An 8026-nucleotide genomic window follows, 5' to 3' on the forward strand; every position below is an offset into this window, starting at 1 on the left:
TACATGAAATTGAAGTTACTATCAGTTTAAAATATATTGTTGTAACTTTAAGATATTTCGTGTTATTGCAATGGTAATCACAAAGAAAATACCTATATAATATATACAAAGGGAAATGAAAAGAGAATCAAAGTATGGAACATTCTCCAAGATAGAGAACATATTAGACCACAAAACAGGTTTAACAAATTTAAGAAGATTGAAATCATACAAAGTATCTTTTCTGACCATAATGAAACAAAACCAGAAACAAATAGAAGGAAAACAGGAAAACCCACAAATGTGTGGAAATTAAGCAATGCAATCTTTTTTTTAAATCTATTACTCAAATAATTCTATTCTATATATTAATTTAAATGTTTCTTCAATAGGTATAACTAAAATCCCTCAAATTTCAGTCCAAATATATTCACTGTTTAGTATAAACCAAATCCCTCTTATGGTGTTTAAAACAATTTACAACAGTGTCAGGAGAGGCAGCCCACCATGGGCCTTCCTGCATCCCCTCCAGCATGTCCTTGCTGAGTGTGTCAAACTGTAAACCTTACCTGTCCTCTGACACTGCACCCTTTCTACAGCTAGTCACACAGGCAATTAATAAGTCAAGGCCACCATAGCTGACTAGCACACAACTCCCTTCATTTTTTTTCTTCTTTACACACACAAAAAGCCTATTTATTTAGATTTTCTCATCTTATATAAAATACAAAGTTTTAATCATTTTTTAAAGTATTTATATTTTGGTTTCTTTTTTTATTGAGATATAATTGATATATAACATTATATTAGTTTTAGGTATACAACATAATGATTCAATATACATATATATTTCAAAATGAACACCACAGTAAGTCTAGTTAACATGCATCACCACACATAGTTACTAATTTTTTTCTTGTGATGAGAACTTTCAAGATTTACTCTCTCAGCAACTTTCAAATATACAATGTAGTATTATTAACTATAGTGACCAGGCTGTACATTACATCCCTGGGACTTATTTATTTTATAACTGGAAGTTTGTACCTTTTGACCACTTTCATCCTTTTCACCCACCCCCACATCCCTGACCTCTGGCAACCACAAATCTGTTCTCAGTATCTATGAGTATGGTTTTTTGTTTTGTTTTGTTTTGTTTTGTTTAGATTCCACGTGTAAGTGAGACATACAGTATTTGTCTTTCTTTGTCTGACTTATTTCACTTGCCATAATGCCCTCAAGGTCCATCCATGTTGTCGCAAATGGCAAGATTTCCTTTTTATGGCTGAATAATATTCAATTGTATATATATACTACATTTTTTTTTAAATTTTTTGTTTATTGCAATAACATTGGTTTATAACATTGTATAAATTTCAGGTGTACATCATTATACTTCTGTTTCTGCATAGATTACATCATGTTCACCACCCAAATACTAATTACAACCCATCACCACACACATGTGCCGAATTATCCCTTTCGCCCTCCTCCCTCTCCTCTTCCCCTCTGGTAACCACCAATCCAATCTCTGTCTCTATGTGTTTGTTTATTGTTGTTATTATCTACTACTTAATGAAGGAAATCATACGGTATTTGACCTTCTCCCTCTGACTTATATACTACATTTTTTTAATCCATTAATCCATCATGGACACTTAGGTTGACTCCATGTCTTGGCTATTATAAAATGCTGCAATGAACATGGTAGCGCATGTATCTTTTGGAGTTAGTGTTTTCGTTTCCTTCAGATAAATATCCAGAAGTGGAATTGCTGGATCGCATGGTAGTTCTATTTTTAATATTTTGAGGATCCTCTATACTGTTTTCCACAGTGGCTGTACCAATTTACATCCCCACCAACAGTGCACAAGGGTTCCCTTTTCTCCCCATCCTCACCAACACTTGTTATCTCTTGTCTTTTTGATGATAACCCTTCTAACAGGTGTGAGATGATATCTCATTGTGGTTTTGATTTGCATTTCCCTGATGATTAGTGATTTTGAGCACCTTTTCATGTACCCATTGGCTATTTGTATATGTTCTTTGCAAAAATGTCAATTCAGATCCACTGCCTACTTTATAATCTGATTTTGGGTTTTTTTTTGCTATTGAGTTATATGAGTTTTTTATATATTTTGGATATTAACCCCTTATCAGATATATGATTTGCAAATATTTTCTCTAATTCAGTAGGTTGCCTTTTTATTTTGTTGATAGTTTCCTTTGCTGTACAGACCTTTTTAGTCTGATATACTCCCACTTGTTTATTTTTGCTTTTGGTGTCAAATTTAAAAAGTCATTGCCAAAACCAATGTGAAGGAAACAATGCACTCTTAAACAACTAATGGGTCAGAAAATAAATCATAAGAGAATTTAAGAAATATCTGGAGACAAACAAAAACAAAACCACAATATATCAAAACCTGTGGATGCAGTGAAATCAGTACTACGAGGGAAGTTTATAGTGACAAATGCATTAAAAAATAAAGGATCTCAAATCAACAACCTAACCTTGCACCTCAAGGAACTAGAAAAAGAAGAACAAACTAAACCCAAAGTTACACAGAGGGAAGGAAATAATAAAGATTAGAGCAGAAGTAAATGAAATAAAGAATAGAAAAAAAAAATCAATGAAACCAATAGTTGGTTTTTTGAAAAGATTTACAAAATTGTCAAACCCTTAGTTATACTAAGAAAATAAGAAAGAAGACTCAAATAGCTAAAATTAGAAAGGAAAGGAGGGACTTTACTACTAATGGCACAGAAATAAACAGGATAATAAGAGACTACTGTGAACAACTATATGCCAAGAAATTGGATAACTTGGAAGAAATGGACAAATTCCTAGACACATATAACCACTTATATGTTTTATTCATGATTCAGTCTTAACCCATAAGACTGAATCATGAAAAAATAAAAAATATGAACAGAGCTATAACTAGTAAGGAGATTGAAGCCATAAATTAAAAAGCTCCCAACAAAGAAAAGGCCAGGACCAGATGGCTTCTCTGGAGAATTGTACCAAACACTTAAAAAACAATTAATACCCACACTCCTCAAACTCTTGTGAATTGAAGAGGAAGGAACGCTCTCAAACTCATTGTATGAGGCCAGCATTACCCTGATACCAAAACCAGATAAAGATGCAAGAAAACTATAGACCAATATTCCTGATTAATATATATATATATATTTTTTTTTTGGTGAGGAAGATCAGCTCTGAGCTAACATCCATGCCAATCCTCCTCTTTTTGCTGAGGAAGACTGGCCCTGGGCTAACATCTGTGCCCATCTCCCTCTACTTTATATGGGACACCACCACAGCATGGCCTGACAAGCGGTGCATCTGGTGCACACCCAGGATTCAAACCTGGGCCGCCAGCAGTGGAGCACGTGCACTTAACCGCTACACCATGGGGCCGGCCCCACCTGATTAATATTGATGCAAAAATCCTAAACAAAATACTAGCAAACTGAATTCAGCAGCATATTAAAAGGATTATACACCAAGACCAAGTGGAATTTATACTTGGACTGCAAAGATGGTTCAATATACAAAAATCAGTCAATGTAATACCCCACATTAACAAAATCAAGGACAAAACCACATGATTATCTCAACCAACACAGAAAAATTGAACATCGTTTTATGATAAAATTTACTTAACAAACTAGGAATAGAAGGAAACTACTTCAACACAATAAAAGCCACATACAAAAATTTCATAGCTAATATCATACTCAATGGTAGAAGACTGAAAAATTGTCCTTTAAGATAAAGAACAAGGCAAGAATGCCCACTCTTGCCAATAGTATTCAAAACAGCCCAAGAATTTCTAGCAAAAGTAATTAAGCAAGAAGAAGAAATTGGAAAAAAGAAGTAAAATTATCTCTGTTCACAAATGACATGATCTTATACATAGAAAAACCTAAAAATTCCAGAAAAAAACTGTTACACCTAAAAACAATTTCAACAAAGTTGCAGGATACAAAATCAACACACAAAAATTAGTTATTTTTCTCTACACTAATGATCATCAATCCAAAAAGGAAATTAAGAACACAATCACATTTACTATAGCATCAAAAAAAGACAAAATACTTAGGAATAAAGTTAACCAAGGAGGTGAAAGACTCATACATTCAACACTACAAAGCATTGCTAAAAATATCAAAGAAGATACAAATAAATGGAAAGACACTCTATGCTTGTGGACTAGAAGACTCGATATTCTTAAAATGTTCACACAACTCAAAATGATCTACACATTCAACGCAATCCCTATCAAAATCCCAATGACATTTTTCACAGATATAGAAAAAAAATCCTAAAATTCTTACGGAATCTTAAGGTACTTCTTTGACTAGCCAAAATATTCTTGAAAAAGAAGAACAAAGCTGGAGGCTTCACACTTCTTGATTTCAAAACATACTGTAAAGAAATAGTAATTAAGATGATGTGGTACTGACATAAAGATAGATATATGAACCAAAGGAAAAGGATATTCCAAAAATAAATCCTTGCATATATGGCCAAATGATTTTTGACAAGGGTGCCAAAACTACACAATGGGAAAAGAATGGTCTCTTCAACAAATGTGGAAAACTGGATATCTACATGCAAAGAATGAAGTTGGACCATTTCTGCACTCCATATCCAAAGACCCAACTCAAAATGGATTAAAGACCTAAATGTAAGACCAGAAACTACAAAACTCCTAGAATAAGACATAGGGGGAATAACTTCAGGACACTGGACTTGGCAATGATTTCTTGGCTATGACACCAAAAGCACAGGCAACAAAATCAAAAATAGACAAATGTGAGTACCTCAAACTTAAAAACTTATTCATGTCAAAGGAAACAATCAACAGAATGAAAAGGCAACCTATGGAATAGGAGAAAATAATTGCAAGTCATATATCTGATAAGGGGTTAATATCCAGAATATATAAGGAACTCTACAACTCAACAACAAGAAGAACAAAAACAGTTTTCTTAGAATATGGCTAAATGACTTGAATAGATATTTCTTAAAGGAATATATACAAATGGCCAGTAAGCACATAAAAAGATGCTCAATATCACTAATCATTAGGAACATGAAAATCAAAACCACTATGAGATATCCCCTATGAGATACCCATCAGGATGGCCACTATCCAAAGAACAGAAAATAACAAGTGCTAGCAAGGATGCAGAGAAGTTGGAACCCTTGTGCATTCTTGGTAGGAATGCAAAATAGTATGGTCGTTATAGAAAACAGTATGGAGTTTCCTCAAAAAAATAACACTAGAAATACTACATGATCTAACAATCTCACTTGTGAGTATATATCCAATAGAATCCAAAGCAGAGTCTTGAAGAGATATTTGCACACCCATGTTTATCACAGTATGATTCACAATAACCAAATGGTAGAATCAACGCAAATGTCCATCAATGGATGAATGAACAAAGAAAATGTGGCAGGGGGCCAGCCCAGTGGCATAGTGGTTAGATTCACGTGCTCTGCTTTGGCGGCCCGGTGCTCATGGGTTTGGATCCTAAGTGCAGACCAACACACTGCTCATCAAGCCAGGCTGTGGCCACATTCCACATACAAAATAGAGGAAGATTGGCATGGATGTTAGCTGAGGAAAATCTTACTCAAGCAAAAAGAGGAGGACTGGCAACAGATGTTAGGTAAGGGCCAATCTTACTCACCCAAAAAAAAGAAACCAGAAAATGTGTCATATACATATACATAATCTGGAATATTAAGCAGCCTTAAAAAAGAAGGAAATCCTGTCAAATGCTACAAAACAAATGAAACTTGAGGACATTATGCTAAATAAGCCAGTCAGAAAAGGACAAATAATATATGATTCCTCTCATATGAAGTATCTCAAGTTCTCAAATTCATAGAAACAGAAAGCAGAAAGGGGGTTACCAAGGGCTGGGGGAGTGGAGAGGAGAATTTAGTGTTAAGTGGGTATAGGGTTCAGTGTTGCAAGACGAAAAAGTTCTAGAGATCTGTTGCATAACAATGTGAATATACTTAGCATTACTGAACTATACACTTAAAAATGGTTAACATAGTAAATTTAACATTATGTGTTTCTTACCATAATTTTAAAAACTGAGGCTAAAGACTTTTTAGACTTGCAAAATGTGAAAGAATTCACCACCAGAAGATTTGCATTCTAAGAAATGTTAAACAGAATACTTTGGAGAGAAGGAAAATGATACCAGATGGAATATGGATCTATGAAAAGAATGAAGAGCACTAGAGATGTGGATAGCAAATATGTGGATAAATTTTTTCTTTTTCTAAAAAATTCTTTCAAAGACAAATGACTATTGAAATAAAAAATAATAACTATGTATTGTGTGGTTTATAACATATTAGAAGTAAACATAGGACAACACAAACACCAAGAAGAAAGAAATGAAAGTATACTGCTACAACATTCTTATAATATATGTAAAGTGGTAGAATATTACTTGCAGATAGATTGTGATGTTAAAGATGTGGCTTGCATTGTGACTCTCTGAAATACATTTTCAAGTTCTATTCCCCAGTACCTGTAAATGTATCCTTATTTGGAAAAAGGGTCTTTTCAAATGCAATCAAGTTAAGATGGGTATACTGGATTAGGGTGAGCCCTTAACCAATGACGGGTGTCCTTATAAGACAAGAGAAAGTTGGATACACAGACATAGACAGAGGGAAAATGGCCATGCAAAGACAGAAGCAGAGATTGGAGCAATGCATCTATAAGCCCAGAGATATCAAGGATTGCCAGCAACCATCAAAAGCTGGGAGAGAAGAATGAAACATATCCAGCAGGAAACAACCCTGCCAATACATTGATTTCAGACTTCTAGCCTCCAAAATAGTGAATAAATAAACTTGCTGTTTTAAGTCACCCAATTTGTGGCACTTTCTTACAGTAGCCTGAGGAAACTAATATAGGATGCATACCAGACATGCTAAGCAATCATTACAATTTTTTAAAAGAATTATTGCTAATAGGCCAACAAAGGAATAAAATGGAATAAAAACAATTCAATTAGTCAAAAAAAAAAAAGCAGAAGAAAGGAAAAGGGGAATGTAGAACAGATAGTACAAATAGAAAACAAATAGCAAGATGATAGACTGAAACCCTAAAATATAAAAATAATATTAAATATAAATGGTCTAAACATCTTTCATTCAAAGTCAGAAATTGTCAATTTAGATAAAAAACAAAATCCAATTATATACTGCCTATAAGAAGCCTGCAATATAAACCCTTAAATATAAAGCCTTAAATATAAAGACACAAACAGGTTAAAAGTTAAAGGATGGGAAAAGCTATGTCAGTTAACACTAATCAAAAGAAAGATATTGGAGTGGCTATATGAATATTAAACAAAGTAAATTGCAAAGCAAAAGTTATGTCCAAGGATTAAGAAAGTTATTTCATAATGATACAGAGATCAATTCATCTTAAATGTTTAATCATATAATAACAGAGCTTCAAAATACATGAAGCAAGAGCTGACAGAACTGAAAGGAGAAGTTGGAAAATTCCTGTAACAGTTGGAGATTTCAATAACCTTCCCTCAATCATTGATAGAACAAGTTGGTAGAAATTCAGAAAGGACAAGGAAGTCTTAAAACAATGCTATCAACCAACTTGTGCTGATTGATGTTTTCAAATACTTGATACAACAACAGCAGCAAATACATTCTTTTCAATTATACATGGAACATTTACCAAGATGGACCAGAATCTGGGCTATAAATATCAATAAATTTAAAAGGATTCAAATCATACAAAGTATGATATATACAAGTATATTTTCTGACCACAATGGAATTGAATTAGAAATCAACAACAGAAAGTTATCTGGAAAATTGGAACTATCAGGAAACCAACACACTTCCAAATAACCCATAGGTCAAAAGAAAAAGCAAACAGAAATTAGAAAGTATTTTGAAATGAATTAAAATAATAAACAACATTTCAAAATCTGTGAGATACAGTTAAAGCAGTACTGGAGGGAAATTCAT

This window comes from Ceratotherium simum, chromosome 7, assembly GCF_057802395.1.
Source record: "Ceratotherium simum simum isolate JZ-2026a chromosome 7, ASM5780239v1, whole genome shotgun sequence".
In the NCBI taxonomy this organism is placed as follows: Eukaryota; Metazoa; Chordata; class Mammalia; order Perissodactyla; family Rhinocerotidae; genus Ceratotherium; species Ceratotherium simum.